Source organism: Amyelois transitella, chromosome 7 (genome assembly GCF_032362555.1).
Source record: "Amyelois transitella isolate CPQ chromosome 7, ilAmyTran1.1, whole genome shotgun sequence".
Classification (NCBI taxonomy): domain Eukaryota; kingdom Metazoa; phylum Arthropoda; class Insecta; order Lepidoptera; family Pyralidae; genus Amyelois; species Amyelois transitella.
Window position 1 is genome coordinate 10,844,465 of NC_083510.1, and position 13,651 is coordinate 10,858,115.

The 13,651-nt window shown below is 36.0% G+C and overlaps 1 protein-coding gene across 2 annotated transcripts in view; it reads right to left on the minus strand.

Annotated features, from left to right (window-relative positions):
- Nucleotides 1-13,651, minus strand: part of LOC106130232 (cardioacceleratory peptide receptor) — a 103,958-nt gene that overhangs the window by 66,011 nt on the left and 24,296 nt on the right. The gene's annotated exons all lie outside the window — the stretch shown is intronic.

Here is a 13,651-nt window from a genome sequence, read left to right on the forward strand (position 1 = left end):
GGCCACGTTCAGCTGTATTTTGTTTCTTTATACCTATTAAGTATGATAACATTTCTGAATATTAAAAAAAATCGTACGGATAATGTGATTTGACATGTTAGATTACTATATTTAGCATTTTCTTCAGTATAAATCAATCAATAAAAATAAAACAATACCCATTGATGCACTTAGTCTTGTAGCGGGAGCGACGATTTGGCTCGACCGCACCAAAGGGAAGATCTTCCGCCAGGCTAGGTGTCATGCCTGGGGAACCGCGGCTCCAATCCGTGAAATCTTTGCTTGCGCGATTTAGGTTATTCGCTGTTTATGTCTGATAGCGTCGCGTGATTCTATTTTTTATCTTTGTGACTTGTGGCGTATAGATTTCGCCACAGTCTTATGAATTTTACATAAAAGAACTCGCGAGCAACAGTTAGTCTAACCTAAACTCATTAACATAGCAGACTTCTGTTTGGTTTTATTAGTTTTTCCTGAATGTTACTCTCAGCCGGCGCCGCGTTTAGGAATCTCAAGTGCGTTCTACCGGGCTCTGAATTGTCTGCCAAACATTTTTCGCGATACTTACATTCCGAATATATTAGGAACTAGAGGCCGCCCGCGACTTCCTCCGCATGGAAACCCTATCAATCCCGCGGGAACTCCGGGAAAAAAGTAGCCTATATGTTTTTCTGGGGCTTGTTATTAAGGTAGCTTACCTACATACCAAATTTCATCGCAATCGGTTCAGTAGTTTTTGCGTAAAAGAGTAACAAATATCCGTACTGACATACTCACAAACTTTCGCATTTATAATATTAGTAGGATAAAATATTTGGTTAGGCAAGGATCCTCTGTTTGAACCGTTGAAATCGTGAATTGGTGAGTCATTCAAGATTTACAAAATACTCGTAGTTATTGATTTACATTCACAGTATTCCGTTTTAATATTTAAAATTTTTACATATCGTTATGGTATCATGATTCAATAAGTGATAGGTTAAGAAATATCGTAACCACGATCCAATAAGTGCTAGGTTAAGAAAGATGTACCTACCGGAGGTCAGTAGGGAATCACTTTGTTTAAAAACCTTACTTATCCTATCCAGATATGTGGGTGAAGCGAAAGAAGTTTGCATAGATCATAGCAAGTGGAAAGATGTAGACTCTATCTACCCCTCCGGGAAAAAGGCCTGATGTATGTATGTATGTATCCTATCCAGGATCATGATTACCAGGCACACCGCAGGCTCTACTCCAGAGTGGTAAGGAGGTAACGCCAGGTAGATGAAGGAGAAGAATATTAGATACTTCCAAATATTCCTCACTTATTAACGTCTTACATCTATACTAATATTATAAAGCTGAAGAGTTTATTTGTTTGAACGCGCTAATTTCAGGAACTTCTGGTTCGAATAGAAAAATTTTACCGAGGAAGGCTTTAGGCTATATAACATCACTCTGCAACTATTAGGAGCGAAGAAATAATTCAAAATGTGAAAAAAACAGGGTAAATTATTCATCTTTGAGGGCTTCAATGATGCCCAAAATAACTATTCCACTGAATGATAGTGCAGATTTCCACGATATTGCAAATTCAGCCTTCAATGATGATCAAAACATGATTCTAATTCCAACTACGTCACACAGCAAAATCAATTATGGCAAATTCAGCGTGTGAAATGAATGCATCACTTCCGAAATAACTTCAGAAGGTACTTACATGGTGCATACCTCACGCGAACTGGAGCGGAAAATTCAATCCCTTTAAATTATAGAGGGTGCAGAAAGGACACATTATCTAAACTATGATACATACATACATATAATCACGTCTATATCGGGATAAACAGGGCCAACAGTCTTGCAAAGACGTTCAGCTATTTGGCTTTAAGATAGAATTGAGATTCAAATAGTGGTTGCTAGTCTGTCGCCTAAAAGAAGAATCCCAAGTTTATAAGCCTATCCAATAGTCGCCTTTTACGACATCCATGGGAAAAAGATGGAGTGGTCCTATTCTTTTTTTTTATTGGTGCCGGGAACCAATCGGCATACACGGCAAAGTATGTCGTTTTAACAAAACTTATTATAACAAATTTCGCTCAATACTCCACCCGCGTGACACACAAAAATTTAGTCTTCATGTTGCCGTAGAAATTAGAAAAATTTGCCTATATCGTTTCGTACATTCATTAAACACGCCTCTTTCCCGGAGGAGTAGGCAGGGACCACGTCTTTCCACTTGCCACGATCCCCGCACACTTCTTTCGCTTCATCCACATTCATAACTCTCTTCACGCAAGCTCGTCGGTTTCGGGTACTCTTGTCCAGACCTTTTGCTAGAACTTTTTATGTCGTTTCAATGATCTAAATGATATTTGTTCTATATAAATTGGAATAATTAGTCCTTAATTATTTTTGATTTCTATAAATTGTGAATACCAGTGTTGGGACATCTCACTAGGTATTTTTTATTTTTTATAATTAATATATAAAAATAAAGAAATTTGCATAATGCGCCGCCTTTTGTATTACCTTAAAATAAGCTGAGGATACATCTATTGTTTTAATTGTATGTACAATAAAAATTATTCTATCTATCTATCTTTTCTTATCTTTTCTTATCTTTAGTTTTCTTTTTTAGTATTCTTATCTTCAGTTTGGTCAGCTGGTACACTGGTAGAGAATGCCAAAGGGCATTAAGTCCGCCCCTTGTACAAAAAAGTCCATAGTCTTGTTAGACTAACAAATGAACATTACCATTTTCAATGCTTTCAAACTTCTGTCCCCTGGATATTTTGTAACATCGCTGTCGGGAACAAACGTGTGTCGCATACCACACGCTGAGAGTGGAGTGTCGTGACATTCCCTCATGAGGGATGTCTGACAGCTTCCTGTATAGACTGTTTGAGCTTAGCAAGAAGAAAATATGAAAAAGGGCCATCAACTTGTCAATCATCCAGAATTTCGCTTCTTCTTAGTCGAACACTCTTGTCAGAGTGGTCGTGGTTGCGCAGATGAGGTACATGGAGAATTTATTTTGTCTTTTATTAACCTGTTAGTTAAGTGAAACCAGGTGTTAAATTTGTTGGTTTGTTTTAAGCGTTACCGACTAAACCAATCTTCTTGAAATTTCGCGTATATAATCAATAATCTGAAAAAGGAATTAAGATAACTTTCATCCCGGTAAAAACTATAGTTCTCGTGGGATTTGCGCAAAAAACCTATATTCTTTAGTAGGTAGTGCTAAATTTGTCACATTTTGTAGGTGGCGTAATTCGGGCGAAGCTGCGGCTAAAAGTTAGTTGGTAATATTAGATGATACACAATTAGTGTAAATTTTGTTAATTACTATCTCTCCATCCTTCCTACTACTATTATAAAGGCGAAAGTTTGTATGGATGTATGGATGTTTGTTACTCTTTCACGCAAAAATTACTGAACCGATTACCATGAAATTTGGTATGTAGGTAGCTTAAGACCCAGAATAACACATAGGCTACTTTTTATCCCAGAGTTCCCGCGGGATTGATAGGGTTTCCATGCGGACGAAGTCGCGGGCGGCCTCTAGTTAAACTATATTTTAATAATAATCTATTGGTTATTCGAGCCGAATTACAGGAGGCGTGCTCTGCTTTCACTTTCTAACTTACACACGCGTATTTAGCGTCAAATAAACAAACAAACTTTCTTTCGAATTTATATTGTTAGTTGATATAGAAAGAAATCACAGATTGTTGTACTCTTTCAATGCAAAAAAATAGCTGAGTTATTTGTAGCATTGTTGAATAAACATTTTATTTACATTATGTTCCCGAACTCTGATTAATACAGAATTAAGCGTGGGATTCGAACATTCTTTCAAGACTGCTGGCTCTGTCGACCCCGCAAGGGAGATATATGATGGCCTCTGTGGCGCAGCGCTTGTCTGTGATACCGGAGGTCCCGGGTTCGAATCCCGGCCAGGGCATGATGAGATAAGAACTTTTTCTGACTGGCCTGGGTCTTTTATATTTATTCTATATAAGTATTTATTATAAAATATACTATCGTTGAGTTAGTATGTCGTAACACAAGTCTCGAACTTACTTCGAGGCTAACTCAATCAGTGTAATTTATCTCGTACATATTTATTTATTTACTTTTGTACGTGATTATACGAATGCATGAATGAATTCGAACATTCGAGGAAAATCAGTCAATGCCACGCATCCTACCTATCATTTATTACGCAATTTCCGTATCCACATGTTATAAAATTAGGTACCTATAAGTAAGTAACTCTCGTAACGATATAGTGATGTAGATAGATAAAACTCTTTATTGCACAATGAGAGTATAACATACAAAACAGCACAAAACAGATAGTGATGGTACAAAGGCGGACTTATCGCTAATGCAATCTCTTCCAGTCAACCTTTGGGTGGAAGGAAACCAATAAGGAGGATTTAAAGAAAAATCACTTTCTTATCTGCGAATTTTTGCATATTCGAATAAGCAATATTGTTTTGCCAACTAACGCTAAAACAATTTCCTTAAAAAAATTGTTCTATTGGTCGAAACTGTTTCGGAATATCAAAGCACAATTAATGTTTCCACTGTATAAATTTTCATTAAAAATTAACAATCTAATAAAACCATCATAATCGATTCGTTAAATCGGATTAATGATAGCCACCAGAGTTATGAATCAAACTGCTTTAAATAGATAGATAAAACCCTTTATTGCACCATAAGAGTAAAACATAAAAAAACCGCACAAAACAGATAGAGATGGTACAAAGGCGGACTTATCGCTAATGCAATCTCTTCCAGTCGACCTTTGGGTGGAAGGAAACCAAACAGGAGATTGGCGTTGGCGCAGAGTTACTTAGAGAGCTTTAGTTTCTTTATTCTTTACATATATAATTTCTTATGTAACTAACATTCGCATTAGTGATCCCAAATGACGGTTGCGGATATCCATATTTGCATGTTCAAAAAAAGAATACACGTCACATCCCTAGACCGGTAATGTTCAGTTCAATAGAAAATACAGGAATAAGTAAGTACCGTGGGAGGGTACCATCTGCTTGACATCAATTTGTCCTTGACAGCAAATCGAATTTTCTATTCCGGTTTGAGCATAAATCTCTTATAAATACCAGCTTTAACTGGAAACTTCCCACGCGTAATACGCTGATTCCTGTTTAGAAATTTCAGGAAATGTTCTGTGAGTGCTTCTCTGCACTTCTCGTGGGACCTAAACGCCAGATTTCTTAGATCTAAAGTTATTTATTCAACTTTTGTTCGATAAGATAGCTTTTGATTACGGGTTCGCGCGCTATATGTGTGTAGTCCATAGTGCACACTATACTGTATACGCTATCCTACTAATATTATTAATGCGAAAGTTTGTGAGTATGTCAGTATGGATGTTTGTTACTGTTTCACGCAAAAACTACTGAATTGATTACGATGAAATTTGGTGTGGGTAGCTAAAGACCCAGAATAACACATAGGCTACTTTTTATCCCGGAGTTCCCGCGGGATTGATAGGGTTCTCATGCGGACGAAGTCGCGGGCGGCCTCTAGTACACTGTATGTGTTCGAAATTTCATGGAGATCGGTTCAATGGTTTTGAAGTGAAATACGGACAAACAAAAACATAATCACAGTAATTTTTGTGAAATTATTTACACAAAATACTTAATGATTATTTTTCATCGTCACTTGTTTTATCTAACATACATATAATCACATCTATATCCCTTGCGGAGTAGACAGAGCCAACAGTCTTGAAAAGACCGATAGGCCACGTTCAGCTTTAAGATAAAATTGAGATTCAAATAGTGACAGGTTGTTTTATCTTGACTGTTTATATAAGTGGTAGAAGAGGTTAGATCAGACTTATAAATTTTAGAGTGAATCAGACCGGACAAATAAATAAATAATAACAAATAAATATATACGGGACAAATTAAACTGATTGTGTTAGCCTCGAGGTAAGTTCGAGACTTGTGTTACGGTACAAAGTTATAATAATGATTGGTCAATCATACCGGAATAACTCTTTCCAAATTCGAAATTATTATTCATTTTTATGGGAAATTTCAAACGTCACTTCATAAATGTCATATCTTTTGGTCACACAACATTGGTTAACGTCAAATAAATTATTTGTAACCTGATTTGAAAAAATCAATTGTTTTTAGCTATTACATAATGTGTATTTTGAGGACCGTATAAAGTTCTTTTTTTTATTATTTTTTTAACCTCTCCTTTATCAGTTGTATTATATAACACAAACATTATATTGTTCTTTATACAAGCATTTCCACTCAATTTCCCCACATGTTACGAGGGAAATTAATTTATTACTTGTATTCTGGCGACCGCAACATCAAGAGGTCTCGTAAAATACCAGGACGCATATCGTAAGTTTTGTTTACTACCCTCTATCTACTATCTTTTGCTATGTTTTATGTTGTTTGTGTAACAATAAGGGTATACAATATGATTATATTCGACCGTTGTTATTGTCCTTTAGAAAAGGCGTTGTGTTTAAAATGGATTATGCGAAATCTTCGACGGCCTCTGTGGCGCAGCGGTAGTACGCTTGTCTGTGACACCGGTGGTCCCGGGTTCAAATCCCGGCCAGGGCATGATGAGAATAAAACTTTTTCTGATTGGCCTGGGTTTTGGATGTTTATCTATATAAGTATTTATTATAAAATATAGTATCGTTGAGTTAGTATCTCGTAACACAAGTCTCGAACTCACTTCGAGGCTAACTCAATCTGTGTAATTTGTCCAGTATATATTTATTATTAAATAGATTTGGCTAATACTTAAACGTAACGCAAAAAAACGTAATAAAAAGTTATTGTATAAAAAGGCTAGCCTTATTAACTTGGGATTCTTAAGGCGATGAGCTAGCAACCTGTCACTATTTGAATCTCAATTTTATTATTAAGCCTTTTAGCTGCACGTGGTCTATTAGTCTTTCAAGAATGTTGGTTCTGTCCACACCGCAAGGGATAATCAAGGACGTGATTTTATATATATATATATTTTTATATGTATTTATATTTGTAACCAAGTTTAAAAGTAGATATTGAAGCATGGTGCCTCAGAAAGTTAAAAATAGTAATTCTGATGCACATAGCTTTTATAGCAGCCAATAAATGTTTTTACAATCAGACTACTAGCCGTTAATGTCGGATTTAGTTGTTTTTCTATGCTAAAATGTTACCGCGTCTGGAATGTAACTAGCTTCTTCGCAGCTAATATGAGTTGAAATACATTTGACATACATACATATATCCCTTGTGGGGTAGACAGAGCCAACAGTCTTGAAAAGACTGATAGTCACGCTCAGCTATTTGGTTCAATGATAGAATTGAGATTCAAATAGTGACAGGTTGCTAGCCCATCGCCTAAAAAAATAATCGCAAGTTTGTAAGCCTATCCCTTAGTCGCCTTTTACGACATCCATAGGAAAGAGATGGAGTGGTCCTATTCTTTTTTGTACTAATGCCGGGAACCACAGGGCAAAACACCAAATACATTTGAACCTGTCACTATTTGAATCTCAATTCCATCTTCGAGTGTTACAGCTGTATTGGCCTTTCCGTGTTCGTGAGTCTATTGGCTCTGTAAGGGATAAAGACGTGATTATATGTGTAATATATCTGTACAATTACGTGCTGCCAATTCGCAATGTTGCTATTTTAAAACCAAATATTACCGGTTGCATTCTCAAAACTTCAAAAATTGGGGTTAGCTAAAAACATTGAATTATGTTGACAGCACATTACCTTTATTTAAATATATTTTTTTTAGTAAAAATGTTTTGTGCTTACAAAAACTTTTGTTATTATCATAAAAATATCTAAAGAATAGATCTTTGAAATTAAATTTGCCTATATAAAGGACCCTTTTCATGCTCTTAATGTAGTAGAACTAACAAAATCAAGTAAGTAGGTCAATAGTACAAAATACTATCTCTATGCATGTCTTTTTCCCACTGTCGCCGAAACAAAAAGTAATGAGAGACGTCGTTCTTTCACAAAAACTCTTGAGCGTTCGCGAACCATTTTAACGTCATTGCCTCGTTATTTATCCAAAATCTTGCCACAAAATAAAAATAATGCAGAAATTATCTTCAAAACGGATAGATACATTGTTATATTGTAAATTTAAATATGGCGCCTTCCTGGCAACACTAATTGTTTTATCTGTGACCCTTCATTCTGTGACAGTGTGTGGTGACAGTTTTATTGTATTTTTTATTTCAATAGAAAAAATTCGCTTAAGGATATAAACAGAACGGAAACTGACACCCTATCGAGAGATAACATTTTTGGGCGCGTTCGTTCGAAATAAAATGATAAAAAGCACTATATATTTAAATATCTCCATTTCTATCTCCTTGAAACGCCCAACCTTATATGCGTCGTAATAAATTATTTTTATTTACATACATTCTCAAAAAATTCCGTTTCTGTTTTATTTCTATTTTTTACTCTTGGTCAACTTGAGTTAACCCTCTTTTTGTGAGAGCAAATAGAGAAAAATATATGGCAATGACAAAACTTAGCTGGAATATGGCCCTACTGGATTATTGATATAATCCAGTCTCTTTTCTGGTTAATAAATGTATATAAGTACTTTATTTTTTGTATTTTCTTTTTACTAGACTTTTTACGAGCCGTATGATTCCCGGTACCAACAAAGATAAGAATAGGACCACTCCATCTCGTTCCCATGGATGTTGTAAAATGCGACTAAGGGATAGGCTTATAAACTTGAGATTCTTCTGTTACGCGATGCACTAGCAACCTGTCACTATTTGAATCTCAATTCTATCATTAAGCCAAATAGCTGAGCGTGGCCTATCAGTCTTTTCATGACTGTTGGGTCTGTCTACCCCACAAAGGATAAAGACGTGATTATATGTATGTATGTATGTACCAATCTTATTTCGATCCTACAAATTCCAAGAATTATTCCAAGTACATTAACACGCCGACGCTTTGCGCCCAATTAAAATCTTTTAAACACCTTTTTGAAGTCAATACGCAAACAAACAACATTGAATACACTTGTTTTAAACATTTTATCGCACTCTCATACATTCAGTAGGTCAAATTCTATTTTTGCGATACAATACATTGTCTTCCCCATTTCTTGTTCGCATTTGGGTTCACTGGACTATTTTTAAATCAGATATTACAGTTATTTTGTACACTGTAATCCATTCATTTGTAAAATTAAGATTTAATTATTATATAAAAATAGAATTTTTATGTTTCGTGAAAAGAATGCATTCATACGAATAAACATGTCTTTATCCCGTACGGGGAAGACAGAGCCAATGAGATTGTAGGCTCTGTCCACTCGTTGTTTAAGGGATAAAGACATGATTTAGTATGTACGTGACTTACTGCGCTAAGAATGACTGAAATGCAAGAAAATATTATTAGCATTAAATTATTTTTTTATTAACTTTACGAGGCATTAGCTTCGGCAGTACGTAATAACTGAAAACCAAATACGAAATCTCTACAGAATGAAAATAAACTCATACATACATACATATGGTCACGTCTATATCCCTTGCGGGGTAGACAGAGCCAACAATCTTAAAAAGACTGAATGGCCACGTTCAGCTAAATAGCTGAACCAAACTGAACTAAGCCAAATGGCTTAATGATAGAATTGAGATTCAAATAATCTCACTCTCCCTTTTTTTTCTTTTTACGTCTTTCTAATTAACCATAGCATACGTTACAATGGTTATAGCTACAGAACACTTCAGTGGTTATACTTCATTCACGGTTCACCGACATCTCATCCTCTTGACTTTGACACCGGCCTGACATTCAATTATGATTCGCACTGGATAAAACAATCCACGGTCAATGTCAGGATTTACCAATTCACCGGCTCAGCACGAAGGGACCAAATCTAAATTGAATTCCATGAGACGATACAAATGTAGCTTCTTGATTTCACGTTTAGTATAAAAATATTTATATCTTGGGATTCTTCTTTCGGGCATTGGGTAAGCAACTTGCCACTATCTGGATCTCAATCCTATCATTGAGTCCAACAGCTGAACGTTGCCTATCGTTCTTTTCAAGACTATTGGCTCTGTCTGCCCCGTAAGGGATATAGACGTAATTGTAATGTATGTATGCGTTTCTATGAACCTTACATAAGACATAATTTATTCCTTACTCTTGTTCAGTTTCATCGTCGAAATGTTAATGCGATTGTAAGTCTGTCTGTCTGTTACGCTTTCACACCTAAACCACTGAACCGATTTGATGAGGTACATAGATGGAGCTGACCCTGAGGAAGAACATAGGCTAGTATTTATTGTGAAAAATTGGGGAGTTTTTAAAAGAGGGGATGCAAGACTGTCAGTGAACTATTACGGCGAACGAAGTCGCGGGCAATAGGTATTTAATTAATAAAAAAATCCTTTTACGATTCCAATCACTATGTGGTCTTTAACGTCAGCATTAAACAAATTCAAAGTCGGTCAAGGGATTTATCTGTAAAAAAAATAACGGGCAGAGTTACATCAGCATCTCCAATATAAATCGTAACGATTATTTTAAAGATTATGTACACGGGACGGAAATTTCTCATGAACCGCAGTAAAGTTTGCAAGAACGTATGATCCAGTTACATTTTATGCCCAATAAAACCCCGTTTTGACGGTCAATGTTAACTGTTGACCTTTAGATGTTGTAAAACTGACACGAGATTTGAAGGAAACATTTTTTCAAGTTAATGCATCATTTTGATAAAACACTAGATTCATCATAAGAAAAATTGCTGATTACAAGATATTTTCGTGTGACAATAACTAAAAATAATTTATCGCGCGAAGATAAATTGAAGATATTCCCTGCGATATCCCCTTGTAAGTCGTGCAAAAATAATTTATTACTTCATAATCTCGTCAAATAAGATTTCATTACGCTGAAAGTATTTTCCGAATGGCGTGCCTTGGCTTCCCGAAACAAATTATGGGGAATGCGAATTTGATAAATGATCTTATACGTTGGGGCCTTACTACGAGTATGAAATCTCTACGACGTTCGTGAATAAAACTTAATTAATGAAATACGTAAGTATGTGCAAATCGATTCATTCCAAATCAACTATAAGCTTCTTTATAGTAAATATAAATAATATAAAATCTAACACATCTAAAACAGCAGAAATATGATAAATTTTTGGTTTAACGTCCCGACATCTTCTGATGACGACATGCTTCGTCAAATGAATACAGAAGATATTCAGAAGCATACGTACCTTATCAATAAGAGATAATAATTTGTCAGCAAATCGTTACGTCAAAAATTGACGATAATTATCCATATCATGCTTAAAAATTTCACAAAATATTAATATTCACAGTAAATACTCAAGCCAAACATTTCATCAAGTCAGTTTACTTATACAGTATTTGACTTTGTGTTTTATCATCTCTCTCTGCTCTCGATTTCAATAAACAGTCACGGAACCGGTCATGAAAAGTCCACTGATTGAAAATTGGCACGCAACTGCGTACGAAACAGATTGTAAATTCGTAGTAAATGCCACAGATTCAGTCCCGTCGTGTTTGTGTTTAAACAGTACGCTGACAACTATGTCCGCTTTGTGTATTGAAATTAGCTAGACTGTGACATGGTTTTGAAGACAACTTTTCTATGCTTGGAATCATGTATTCCATACTTCTGCCAACATTTTAATGTTAAGAATTTTTTAACCGACTTCATAAAAAACGAGGTGATTCTCAATTCGACCGTATTGCTTTTAATGACGTCAGTGGTCTTACTGAAGGCGTGACGCATAGAATGGCACAGGTCCTACCGCGGCCATCTTTATTGTAATGACTCTGCTGTGAAATGTGACCAACTTTCCGCAAATACCCCCCCTCTGCCCCCGACCGTACATATTAGTTTTGACCGATGCTCTTACGAAAAAGATAACAAGGTAGAACAAAATTTCACTATATCGCAACATTTTGCGTCTCTTTCCATCAAAAGAAATAATATTTCTTTTACAAATGATATAAGGAATACATTAGTATTTCCTTATAAAAACGGGACTAATGTTAATGATGGAGAATTTTCCGTCATTCGTTCAATATATCATAACACCCACGGAAATCAAAAGGAAGTGATATTTCGGCATGAATTTGCAGTTTTTCTTTACATATTACATACGAGTAGCATAAACAAACATACGTTCTCAGTAATTGGCAAAATCATCGTTTTGTTGATGGAGCTATACATACATACATAAAATCACGCCTCTTTCCCTAATATATACATATATATATTCCTTTTATGTGGATGAGGCGAAGGAAGTATGCAGAGATCGTGGCAAGTGGAAAGAGGTAGTCACTGCCTACCCCTCCGGGAAAGAGGCGTGAATTTATGTATGTATCCCTAATAAGGGGAAAAGACGTGTTTATTTGTATGTATTTATTTGGCATACAGGTTATTAAGGTTAACAAATAAACCACGCGAGAAACCCGTATCCGCGGCAGTCTTCTTGTCCGTGACAGAGCAGATAAAATACAAGAGACTGCCTACGCAGGTAGGGTCTCATCTTAACCTGCCTGTAGACTTTCTGGGAAATAAATATTTGGGTATGTCGCCTCCACGCCCCCAAGTAGAAGGGGCTGGTTGAACAAATCCTGGCTTGACATCGCGAATGATGATATGCGTGCCAATAAACGCTTAACGAGTAACATACATCTTACTTAACATACATATAATCACGTCTATATCCCTTGCGGGGTAGACAGAGCCAACTATTTTGAAAAGACTGTTAGGCCATGTTCAGCTGTTTGGCTTTATGATAGAATTGAGATTCATATAGTGACAGGTTGCTAGCCCATCGCCTAAAAGAAGAATCCCAAGATTATAAGCCTATCCCTTAGGTGCCTTTTACGACATCCTCGGGAATGATTTTTTTATTGGTGCCGGGAACCACACGGCACGTGTAACATAGAAAACGGAATATGCAAAGAGAGTAACGGTCGATAGCCTGCCTTGGACGGCACTCGTCTTGAAAATGATCCTCCTGATGTGATACTATATTCCAGCATCGGTGACAAGAAAATGTAACCATTCACGGTTCAAAAATTTTCTATAGAAAGATTTAAATTTAGGAAAAAGTGATCCGAGAGAAATATTTATAACTGAATATAATACAGATGCTTCGAAAGGTCGAAGATTTTGAGGTATTTTGTGACACAAAAGCTCTATTTTGATGTTGAAACTTACTCCATGTATTTTAATATTTAAAAATAACATTTCTTCAACGAATTTTAACAAAATTTCGTATTTACGATTCATTAGATAATAAGTCTAGAAAGGTCAAGAATTTCGAGATCAATCTTAAAAGAGAACATATAATTTGGTACTAATTTATTACTTTTAGAGCGAGGTTAGGTGCCGCGCGGTTCCCGACACCAATATAGAAAAGAATAGGACCACTTCATCTCCTTCCCATGGATGACGTAAAGGCTACTTAGGGATAGGCTTATAAACTTGAGATTCTTCTATTAGGCGACGGGCTAACAGCCTGTCATTTTATGAATTTAATTCTATCATTAAGCCACGCAGCTGAACGTGGCCTATCAGTCTTTTCAAGACTG